The sequence below is a fragment of the Miniopterus schreibersii genome, assembly GCF_964146895.1.
Source record: "Miniopterus schreibersii genome assembly, chromosome: 7".
Lineage (NCBI taxonomy): Eukaryota > Metazoa > Chordata > Mammalia > Chiroptera > Miniopteridae > Miniopterus > Miniopterus schreibersii.
The window spans coordinates 3,653,435-3,665,628 of record NC_138108.1 but is presented as its reverse complement, the minus strand read 5'-3'; the positions used below and the strand labels follow the sequence as shown (position 1 = coordinate 3,665,628).

The 12,194-nt window shown below is 52.5% G+C and overlaps 1 protein-coding gene across 1 annotated transcript in view; it reads right to left on the bottom strand.

Moving 5' to 3' along the window:
• Positions 1-3,904, bottom strand: part of NGEF (neuronal guanine nucleotide exchange factor) — an 85,599-nt gene extending 81,695 nt beyond the window's left edge. The window contains exon 1 of the mRNA XM_081143540.1: positions 3,796-3,904. The gene's annotated coding sequence lies outside the window, so the exon portion shown is untranslated. The remainder of the gene's footprint in view (positions 1-3,795) is intronic.
• Positions 3,905-12,194: the final 8,290 nt, after the last annotated feature.

Genomic DNA, 12,194 nt, shown 5'->3' with positions numbered 1-12,194 from the left:
GGGGTGCAGGCAAGGGGCAGCACACTACAGTGTATTATCCAAATTGGGACACTGCTGACAGCGAAATGCTGTTAATATGAATAATCACGCCAAGACAATGGGCATTAACCAGGCCTGTCCCAGGCAAACTGAGAGGTTCAGGAGAGAAAGGCCCACCAAGGATTGCACCAGGGACTGGCCTCCGCTAACCACCCTGGAAAAGTCCATTACCTGGTAAGGGTCCTGAGGTGAGGCAAGAATAGGAAAGGGTATCTGGCCACTGCCAAGCAGAACGTCACTCTCTAAGATTCTCACCAGTAACAGAGGCCAGTGGGCCTCAACTCCAACTGCTTGTTTGAATTCCCTGGGGAGCTTTTTTTTAAAATTAAATTTATTGGTTAATGTGATCATATAGGTTTCAGGTGTGGGTTTCTATGTTACAAGATCTGTATATTGCACTGACCTGGGGAGCTTTTAAACCATGTTGATGCCCGGGCCCAACCCCTGACCAACTGATTCATAATCTCTGGTGGTGCGGCCCAGGCATTGGTATTTTTTCAAAAGCTCCTTGAGTTATTCTAGTGAACGTGAGGCTCAAGAACCACTGGCACAGATGATCTCTAAAGATCTTTGTAGTTCTGAATGTATACAAATGCCAAAGTCTTCTGATTTGAATGGGGGGGGGGGGGAAGCAATAGTTTATTTGGTTAAAGCCAAACTGATCTACTCTTCGAAACATACCCCTAAGAGTGAAAAGAAAAGCCATAGATGGGGAAAAGATATTTACTGTACATATATTTGACAGAAGACTTATATCCGGAATATATAAAGAGTGACTACAAACCAATAAGAAAAAGACAAGCAATCTAATAAAAATGGGCAAAAGGCTCGAACAGGTGCTTCACAAAAGAGGATATCCTGAAGGCTGCTAAACACACTGCTATCGGGGAAATGCAAATTAGAACCACGAGACACTTACCCAATAGAAAGACTAAAACTGAAAAGATTGACAGCAGCAAGGATTGGCAAGAGTGTGAAATCACCCGGAACTCTCATTTCTGGAGGAAGTGTAACTAGTACGAACACTTTGGAAAGATGTCTGGTAGCTGAACATGCGAATGCTCTCGGGCCCAGCCATTCCACTCCGAAGCATACGTCCAAGAGAAACGCACCCACATAGCCGCCAAACACACGGGTGAGAATATTTAAGGCAGCTTCATTCATGAGAGCCCCACGCTGGAAACAACCCACATGTCCCCTGAAAACAAAATAGAGAGCTTGACTGTGGGAAACTGATGCAGCGGGATGCTGCCCAATGAGGAAAGAACGAGCGACGGCCACAGGCGATAGCATGGCTTATTTTCAGACGTCGCGCTGAGTGAAAGAAGCCAGTCTCAAAAGAGTGCATACTTTATGATTCTATTTATACGACGTTCAAGAGCAGGTAAAACCAGTCTATGGTATAGAAGTCGAGACAGCGGCCAGTTCTGTGGAGGAATAGTGTTCGCGGGGAAGGGCCCAGAAGGAGGATCCTGGATCCTGGGAACGTTATAATGTTTGACCTGGTGCTGATCAAGGGGGTGCATCCATATGTAAAAATTCATTGAGCGGCCCTGGTCGGTGTGGCTCAGCGGATAGAGCGTGGGCCGTGCATGGAAGGGCTGTGGATTCGATTCCAGCCAAGGGCACGTACCTCGGTGGCAGGTTCGATCCCCGGCCCCGGTCGGGGTGTGTGCGGGAGGCAACCAATCGGTGTGTCTCTCTCACATTGATGTTTCTCTCTCTCTCTCTCCCTTCCACTCTCTCTAAAAATCGATGGGGAAAAAACCTTCGGGTGAAGATTAACCTAAATAAATAAATTCAATGAGTTGTACACACGAGATTTGTGCCCTTTACTGTATGCGTGTCATATCTCAAAATATAAAAGGTGAACTGAATAGCAGATTTGCTAATTAAACCTACACTTCAATATATTACATGGGATTGTAGAACTTTGGAACTAAATTTTTAAAATAAACTTTTTTGAGGGTATAATTATAGATTTACAGAAAAGCTACAAAGATAGTATGGGGTGTTCCCATACATGCCACAGCCAGTTTCTCCCAGTGTTAGCATCTTACATCACAGGCATATTGGTGAAAACTAAGAGATTAACACTGGTACATTACTATTAACTAAACTCTAGACTTTAGTGGGATTTCACCGGTTTTTCCACTAATGTCCTTTTTCTGTTCTAGGATTCAATCCAGGATATATTTAGTGCATTCAGTGAGGTTGAATTGTTACTCCAATTTGTGTCCATAGAGACACGCACCCCCCCACGGATTGGTGCAGGGCGCCAGCAGGCCCCTCCCCTCCACCCACCTTCCCCTAAGAACCACTCGTCGAACAAACAAACAGGCGAACGCCAAGAACGCGCGCTGCAGGCGCCAGAAGTAGTCGAGCCTCAGCAGGCTCAGGGAGGTGGCCCAGGCCAGTTACACCGGAGGCCAGGCCCAGGCTGTGGCGCGTGGGCAGGGGGCTTGGGTAGTTCCACTGCCCACTGCCTGGGACACCCGGGGCTGGTGTGGGAAGTGTGTCTGTGGGTGTTTGTATTTGTATGTGTGTGTGGGGGGGGTACATGGCCATTGTTCTTGCATTGCCAGGCCCAGGCAGGAGGCGGTCTGGTAGAAGAGTTGTGTTTAATACTCTGCCTGGTGACCCGACAAGGGGCACAGACACAGCAGGGAGCAGGGAGCCTGACCTCACCAGCACACTCTCCTTAGAGCAGAGCGGGGACACCTGAAGCTCAAGGTGTGGGGAGCCCCTAGGTCCTGGATCTTGCAGATATTTGACTTGAGGCTGCTATCAGTACAGAGAAGTCTGAGCTCTTATCACCATCAGGGGCCTCCGGGACCAGGCCCATCATTCCCATTCATTCCCCCTCTGTGTCAGTCAAGGCACCTGGTGGCTCATGAAATGACAGTGGAGTACTGAGAGCCTCTTGCTGTGGTCTCACCCATTGCCTCACCCACTGCGAAGACTTTGCGGAGCTGGTCCGCTAAGGACCCTGGGAAGAGGTCAGGGTCAGCGACATGGCCAAGGCCACCTTTTCCACACCACCCGCTGCAGGTGGCAGGAGTTCAGTTTGTGCCTACCCCCCCACGGGGATGGCTGAGGCCACCCTTACACAACAAACGCCTATTGAGCGCAGACAAAGACTGGATGTTCTAAGATAAGGGGATTCGACAGTGACAAGACGGAGCCACTGTCCTCAAGGAACCCTCGCCTCGTGGATAAACACAAAAGCAATAAGTAGGAAATGCAACTCTACTGAGCGTGGTAAAAATAATGTAGAAGGGAGCGGTATGGCCCAGAAAGGGGGACAGCTGCTGCATCGGACGCCCGGGATGGGGGGTTAAGAAGGCCCCTGCCGGGAGTGCGCGAGGCTTGGGAGAGGAGAGAGGGCTGGGCCCGGGCCAGGTGCTCCCCCGGGAAGGCCCAGGGCCTGGCCCCGGGGAGAGGCCAGGGGGTGGTCTGCCAACAGCGAGGGGCTGTGTCTCTCAGGAAAGGTTCTCTCTGTGCAGCCGAGATTAACGGGGACAACATATGGCCACACAGACTAGCAGGAACTTGTCCATTCCTAGGGATAAGCCACACATAGCAGCCAGACACAAATTAGCCCTTTAGAGATGGAAATGACCTTGAATCTAAGTCCGTCCCACTCAGTTGACTGGGGTCCCACGAGGTTTGGTAACTTCCTCAAGACCACATAGCCAGGTAGAAGCAGGGGCGGGACAGCCGCAGGGTTTTCTGAGCCCAGACCAACGTCCCTACCTCTGTTCTGCGTTGTCTCCATCGTCTGTGTCTGAAGGCCTGTGCAGTGCGGAAGGGTCCGTGTGTCCAGGCTCCGGGGTGCGGAGTTCTGCCTGGTCTGTCTGCCTCTGGAGCCTGTGCCCTCGGCCCCCGGGCACGGTGCCGCCTCCCTTGGCATTCCTGTTATGGCCTCGCCAGAGTGGGCGGGGAGATGGCGGCTCAGACGCCAGCCCCGGTCTGAGGACTTGCCAGCCCAGGGTATCTAAGAAGGCAGCGAGCGACTGATTCATGCCCAGGGGGAAGAGTGGCGAGCCCAGTGCCCAAGGGCCCCTGCTCAGCATGCGAGGCTTCGGAGCTGGGCCAGACCCCCACCCCCACCCCCACGTGAGGAAGAAAGGAAGGAGCCCGGCATTTAAATGGATACTTTCATCACACTGCTCCAAGAGGTGAGAAAGCTGACTATACTTTTGGCAAAGTGTTACTTTTTCAAATTCCATTTTTGGACCGCGTTTAGGGGAGGGTTTCAAAGTAAGAGATGCCGAACATTTGGAAGTGCAAAGAAGCAGGAAAAAAATCCAACCCCCCGATCCCACTAACCAGAGGCACATTCTCTTCTGGTCTTTTATCTGTGAACTTTTCTTTTTTCCCCTCTAAAACTGAGATCATGCCGCAGAGTGGATGCAGGAAGGTGCTTTCCACCCCACTTGACATTGTATCGTAAGTGTTTCCTCTATGTTGCTTTCTTGCAAAAGATAATGTATCAGAGAGACATGCAATAGATTATTCAGCCATTTCTGGAGCATTAGAAATTGAAGTCACTTTCTTTTTTTCTTTTTTTTTATGTTATATACACACTGAGATGAACATCTTTGTGAGCAAGTCTTGGTGCTCCTCTGTGATTATGCCTGTAAATTGAATCCTCTAAAAGGAATTATCAAGTCAAAGATGACCATTTGAAATCTCCTAAACTGTGTTGTTTACAGATGGAAAGTACAGCTCCCAGTTATGAGTTAAACTATCCCATCCTGAAATCCTTTCTTCTTTTATCCTTTCAGACACCTGAGCTCCCAAAACATTGTCACGCGTTCGTTCTTTAATTCACGTCATGGTCCCTACTTTCTCCCTGATGTGGTCTAGAATCTAGGTTTATAATACAGAAAGTTCTAGAATCTGCAGAACTCAGAAGGGCTCTGAATATACTTTGATCTAATTTTGTTCATTGGATGAGGGTTGAACACAGGCCTGGGGAGGCGGGCAGCTTGCTTAGAGTCACACAGTCCTGGCGGGATGGGATCAGGGCCCTGCGGGCACCCTCCCCCCCCACCTCTGCCCTGGACTAGCAGCCCGAGGGTCTGAACAAGTGCAGATGGACTTCCAACCACTGTCACCTCTTTCCTTTTCCTTCACACCTGAAGTGTCATTGGCTGAGCTGCCAGCCCTCCCGCCCCCCTGCACAGGAGCTCTGGGTAGGAGGGTGTTCAGCTGCCATCGTCTGAATCATGTTACTCCCATGCATGGAGCATGTTCTTTCTTTCTAGATCTTTCTATGGCATTCCGAGTGTGGTTTTATAACACCAGTGAGAACATAGTTTCTCATGTGATAACTACTTACACTTTTTTATTCCTTCGTCCAACCAGGAGACATTTATTGAATACTCATTATGTGTTAAGTGCTGAGCTGAGTGTATAAAGCAAAAGTCTATCGGGGCCTGACCGTGCACCTGGCGTTACTCTAAGCCCTTTGCAGGCATTTGCTCACTTAATCTTCACAACACCCCTATGAGGCAGGTTACTATTATCACCCCCACTTTACAGAGGAAGAAACTGAGGCAGGGAACGATTAAGCCACTTGACCATGATTTTACAGGCTGGTAGATAACCGAGCCAGGAGGTAGGTTCCCGAGTCCGCCCTCTCCCACCTGGCTTCGGAGGAGCTGGACTGTAGACAACCGACCCAGCACAGGGCAGAAGTCCCCATGAGAGTGTGAGCTCCGGAGGGCAGGGGGGTTGTTCCTTGCCACCTCCCTGGGGTCTAGGACAGTGTTGGGCACATGGTGGGCTCTCAGTCAACATCTGTTGACTGAATGAATGGACATAAGCAAGGTGCCAATTTGGTTGTGTTGAAGCTCAGAGCGAGTGTGGGAGAGGAAGGAGAAGATCGGGCAAGGCGGGCAAGGCGCGGCCCTTCAAGGGCTTGGTGTGACCTGCCAGGGAGCTTGCATTTGTCCTACGACAGAGGGAAGGAGTGGCAGGCTCAGATTTGCATTTTAGAAAGAGAGCCCTGGTACAAACAGGACAGGGAGATGTGAGTGGGATGGGACGGAGTCTGAGGGAGGACAGGCTCATGAGGGTCCCCTTGAAAAGTCCAGGGTGGAACAAAGCCAGGGCCAGGGCAGATGCATCAAAGGGGGTGGATTCCAGAGGCTTCTATAGCTCCGCCCCCTGTCAGTCGTGGGCTGGGGTGAAGATGTCACCTGGGTTCTGGTTTGGGAGGCTGGGTGGACCTGTGGCAGGAATCTAGGTGGGCAGTGCATGTAGAAGAACAGGTTTTCAGTGTAAAGATGGGACGTACAGACGAGGTGGGGTTTCCGTGTCCACTGGATATTCACGGAGGCGGCAGGAAGCACGGAAGGCCAAGGCTAGAAGGGAGATTTGGGAGGAAGTGCCCTGGGGAGAGCGTGGGGCAGACGAAAGAGAAGCCAAGGCCAAAAGCCAGGGAAACGCCAGTTGGGCAGAGGGTAGGGGTGAGGCTGGACGGTCAGGAGGAAGGTGGCGAGCTGGGGGAGCTGTCAGAGGAGTGTGGGGAGGCCGTGGGGGTGGGAAGATGTTGGGAGAAAGAAATCGTTGGAGATCTTATTTTTTTTTAATATGTTTTTATTGATTTCAGAGAGACAAAGGGAGAGGGAGAGAGATGGAAACATCAATGAGGAGAGAAAGTCATCGATCGGCTGCCTCATGTGCGCCCCCTACTGGGGGTGGAGCCCGTGCCCCAACTGAGAATCGTCGAACCCATGACCTCCTGGTTCCTGGTTTGATGCTCAACCACTGAGCCACACTGGCCGGGCTCGTTGGAGATCATGAGAAGGTTTCAGTGGGGCAGGGGGAAGGCGAAGACAGGCCGCAGTGGGAGGAGATGACCCTGCGACAGTGAGCGAGGCCAGTTTATCCCAAGGTCATCAGTTTAGGGTGAAGAGACAGGACAATCCCCGGGCGAGAAGGAAGCAAGCTGGAACCGGATTCCCAGCCTTGGTCACCCTCTGGACAAACCCAGGTATGTGCAGGCCCCCCCCAGAGGGTTCTGTTTAACTGACCTGGTGCGAGGCCCTTCAGCTGCACAGTCAAGGCCGAGGGCCATTGGCAGGGAGTGTCTCTGTGGTGGTTGTTGTGTTGTTTGTTTTTAAGATGGAAAAGTGTTAAGTTTGTTTATAGGGTGAGGGGACGGGGGGGGGGAGACAATCCAGGAGGGGCTTGGTGGCTTTGGGCACTGTCTCAGTGCTGCAAGTGTACCCTGTCCCAGAAGCAGAGGAAGGCGGGGGCAGACGTGGATGCATCTGCGGGTGGCCTGGGCACATTTGCTGTTTGTGGGCACAAAAGTGAGGGATTTATTTTCTGATCGTTTCTGGAAGTGAGCTGCTCTGCAGAGAATGGAGAGGTGAGGCAGGGGTGCAGGAGCAGCGGGGAAAATGCAGGCTTGGGAATGACAGCCATTGGAGAAGGCAGACGGATGTTTGGAAGACCTTGGCCACCACGCTGGTTGGGAGCTGTGGGTTTGTCCCGGTGCTACGCTGCCTGGCAGGGGATTTCTCTGGCAAGGTCACCCACCCTGTCAAGAGAGAGGAATCTGATTGGAGGTTTTCAGGGAGGCATGGGCTGGAGGTCCAGGGAGAGGAGTCAAGGGTGTGGACTCTGTGTGCGATGGAGGCTGAGTGTGAGGAAGTGGGGAGGGAGCAGGATGGGTCAGGGTGGGGACTGGGGCTTGTGAGAGGTGGAGGGAAGGAGATTGTGGTCTGAGGAGGTGGAGTGAGACACTGAGGTCAAGGTCTGGGTTGCACCTGTTTCAAGGGCTGTAGCTACAATGGGCAGAGATGGGAGGGGATGCTGATCCAGGCGCAGAGTAAGGAGGACTCCTGCCAAGTCCCCAGGAGTGGGCAGGAAATAAGAAGAGAGGCAGGTGGTGACCAAGTTAGAGAGTCTTTGCAAGTGAAGAATTGGAGGCTTTGTCTTAGGCAGTGAGGGGCCACTCAAAGATTTTCAGTACAGGAGAGGCACGTCCTGGAAAGAGGAACCTGGACATTTTTTGCAGTGTGGCCACAAACCAGAACTTGAAACTGTAGATTTGGGAGATTAAACAGGTCTGCCATGAGGAGAAGGACCTCCAGGTGGGAAGGGATTTGTAGTCTGACTAGCCAAGGCCCTGGTCCTCTCTACCACACCTCAACCAGGTGGTCATCAAGACATATTTGAGTTTACAATAAAAAATACCTAGACTAGGGTGAGACCCATACTTCTGTCCCACCAGGAACCTGTTCTGATGCTCCAGTCCACACACATCTCCAATGACCCTTTAAATGGTCATCGGAAACTCCTGTGTGCAGGGGACCAGCACCCATGCCTGGAACCCAGCTACTCCTTCTGTGCTACTTCCAACAGTGGTCTGGGTAGCTGTCACATGGGGGCCCCAGGGGATGCTGGAAAGAATTTAGGTTCTGGCCTAAGCATTTCAGAGTCTAGCACAGAACCTTGGGCTTATATAACTCAAAGTATGTACTACGCATGGTGGCTATGAGTTCAAGCAGACATGAGCGAGAATCTCAGCTCCACCACTAACTTGCTGATGAATTACTTCATTTCTCAGGTTCTCAGTTTCTCTTCCTGTAAAATGTAGATACTAATAAGACTCCCTTTGAGGTATTATGAGGATTGAGTGAGGGAATGCAATTCATGTTGCGCTTAGCACAATGTCTTGCACGTGGTAGCTGATAGATAGATATGAGCTGTTGTTTTACGTTAGCAGATATTCAGTGGGTACCACCATGGGCTGAACTGACTCCCTTCCAAATGCAAGTATTGGAGCCCTAACCCCCAACGTGATTGTACTTGGAGATAGGGTGTTTGGGAGGTAATCAAGATTAAATGTGTTCCTGAGGATGGTGTCCTAACCCTATAGGGTTGGTGGCCTTATAGGAGAGAAAGAAAGATCTCTTTCTCGCTCGCCCCTTGTGCAGGTAGTGAAGAAAGGTCACCTGAGGACATGTGAGAGGCGGCATCTGCGAGCCAGGAAGGGGGTCCTCACTGGAACCTGGCCACACTGGCTCGCTGATCTTGGGCTTCCAGCCTCCGGAACTGTGAGAAATCAATGCGTGCCGTTGAAGCCCCCAGCCTGTGCTGTTTTGTTATGGTGACTGCTGACTGAGTACCTACTACATGGCAGGGCGGCTAGAGGCTGCAGCCTCCAGGGATGAATAGGACGGATGTGGGCTCAGGGAGGGGCACACAAAACCATGCAGGTCCTGATAGGAAAGGGCCCTGAGTGAAGGGCAGGCTGGGGGCTCGCAGAGGAGGGGCGTGCTCAGCAGGAGTGGAGTCATAAAAAGACTGTGTGGGAGCCTGTGAGGCAGGAACAGTCGGGGGGGGGGGGGGGGCAGAGCTGGCAGGGGAGGGGCATCACAGAGGTGACTTTCACGTGGCTTTGAGAGTGATCAATGGGGGTGGATACAGTTAGGAAAACCCTGGGCTTTCTGAGACCCAGGGCAGCCACGCAGGAGGACCAGATCAGGAGACGACACCGGGCAGAGGTTCCTGCGGGAAGGAGGCCGGGGCCGGTGGGGCGGGGGTGTTTCTTGTCTGGGCGCATCCGTCAGGAGCACTGCTAATGGCACCGAGGAAGAGGCACAGAACATGAAGCTGGAAAGGAGCTGACACGTCATCACCGCGGAACGTGCGTGGCTGTTGGCAGAAAATGCATTTAGGAAATGCAGTCACAGGCCCTGCCAAGGAAGGGCTGTCATGATTCAGGCTTGGGACGCGCTCGGGACCGGGACAGAGGCTGGCGGCCTCACAGGGCTGGGCAGTGGCCGCCCCAGCACCGTCGGCAGCAGCCGGGCAGGCTGACCAGTGCTGGCCGACGGCTCGATGGCTCCGCTCAGGGCCAGAGAGTTGCTGTCTCCACAGTTTGGCAAACCTGACCCTGTGGGCAGAGAACCATCAGGGGGTGGTTGCTATGGCAGCGTGGTTACCTTGTAGATGCTGGCCTTGGGGCAATGGGACTGGGCGTCTGGGCAAGCAGGAAAAACTTACTTTTCCCTGTGCTAGTTAGATTGCCACTACTCACCAAGCACTGTTCAAAATCTGTGATTTCCTGAGATGAAATTTTTCCCATAGCTGGAATCAATATCTCCCATTGGTTTCCTGATTTATTTTTTACTTACCATTGTATTATTATGAATAGTTTCCCATGACCTTAATGACCTTGGCGAAAGACCCATGGTATTTTTGTGGGTGTGATTCTCCCTCAGTCGATTCTCTCCAAAGTCAAATTCATTCTCTATGTTGCTGTTCACGGGTCTGATTTTCGGGCATCCTCAATGAAAGGACAGAGTGGCTCGCTGCCAGGCCTTTGGTCTTCACCGGGCGTCCTTGAGCACAATTAAAACTCTGTTGGCCTTTGGACCTCTTGGGAAATCACCTCCATCCCTGTTGGCATTGTTGCCATGGGAACATGAGACTTGGGGCTCTACAGAGCATCACACCCGAACTCTTGGATGGGGCTGGAGTTCAAGGCTCCCCCTGGTGGCGGGAATCACCAGGCTCAGAGCCTGACCCAGTTGGGTAATTTTTAATCACAGGTAAAGAGCACTGCATAGAATCCTGTCCTCTTTCGGAGCTGGGCTGATACGCCACGGGAGTGTCACTGATGCTGGGTGCAGGTTGGAGCCACCCAGGCTCTGCCCTCCGCACCCATCCGGAAGGCCACCTCCGACACCTGCCTTGTTGTGGGGTTCACTTTGCACAGAGCCTGATCCATAACCTCACAGAGATGCAAACTGAGATTCAGATGCTACATATTTGTGACAGAGCTGGGATTCAGACCCTGGCCTCACCTGCATGTGAGTCCAGGGACTGGTTTACAGCTCAGAAACAGTTACTAGAGCCGTGAGGGGAAGAGGGTGGGCGGGGCTGTGAACTGAGACCTCTCCTGCCTGCTTGTCAGGATGCTCCATGTCCCAAGAGACCTCAGGCTCAGGCACTGTCGAACCAACTTGGAACTGAATTTGTGTCTGCAGGGGTCCAGGAGAGGATCTGGAAAGGCAAACTCGAAGATGCCAGGAGCAGAAGTGGAACCGAGACTCCGTGTGAGGAGAAGGCAGGCGGGTTGCCTGCAAGTGAGCTCATTTCTTCAACACCGAGGTTTTGTCTCTTGGTCCCAGAGCTTCTAGAGACAGCCAAGTGCCTGTGACCTGGTGCCTGCCAGACCACCCTGATGCTGCTCCCTGCCCTGAATTCCTAGAGATTTTCCAAGTCCCCTGCCAGTGCTGGGGACAGGCCAGGGCTGGCAGGGCAGTTGGGTGAAGTGCCCCAGTCTGGAATGGACCCACATGAGCCCTCACCCTACTTTTCCCCTGTCAGCTGCTTTCCAACCCTCTCCTCTATGTGTGGGGTTGACCAGATGTTCTAAGGAGCTCTGTGACTCAAGCCTATGGGATCTTTCTGGAGCCCCATGGCTGCATGTAATTCAAGAGGACAGCCTGGGAGCAGGTCACTTCTGACCAAGGTGGTATTTCCCTTGTGTGACAGCAAAAGATTGGGCAACTAGAATGGTGCTGAGATGCTGACTTTGGGTGACTCTTACATCCTGGCCTTGAACTGCACGTGGGCCCCCAGGTCGCCTCTCACCTACAGTGTTCCACCCACGGTGCTGCCTCCATCCAGTGGCACTGAGGATGGCAGGGATAGTGGCAGGTGTTTCTTGCCCTCGACACGCCTGCCAACAGCACTTGGCAGGCCCTCCACCCCCTCCGGAGACCCCTGTCCAGGTGTCAGGCAGCAGCATCTCCTTCAATGGCTCTCGAGACCACTGCTCTACACTGCCCATGGACTCCTCCAGTCAGCTGACAGTGAGCTCTCCAGGCTGAGCTTAATCATGCCCGGGGAACGGACAGTCCTTGAGATTGGGACTGCTTTCCTGTTCGCAAGGCAGGGGCATGGTCATCAGTGAAAGAGAGCGCCATACAGCAATGAGGTGATTATGGTCCCCATAATTCAAGAGAAGCTGGTTAGAAGATGCCGGACGGCTCAGGCAGTTGGGTTGGGAAGGAAGTGAAGATGGGATGGGCCTTACAAATCAGGGAAACTTGTGTGTCATGGATGTGTCGAGCCTATGTCATGTGTGTGTCAAAGGGAAATCACACCGGAGTCCAATG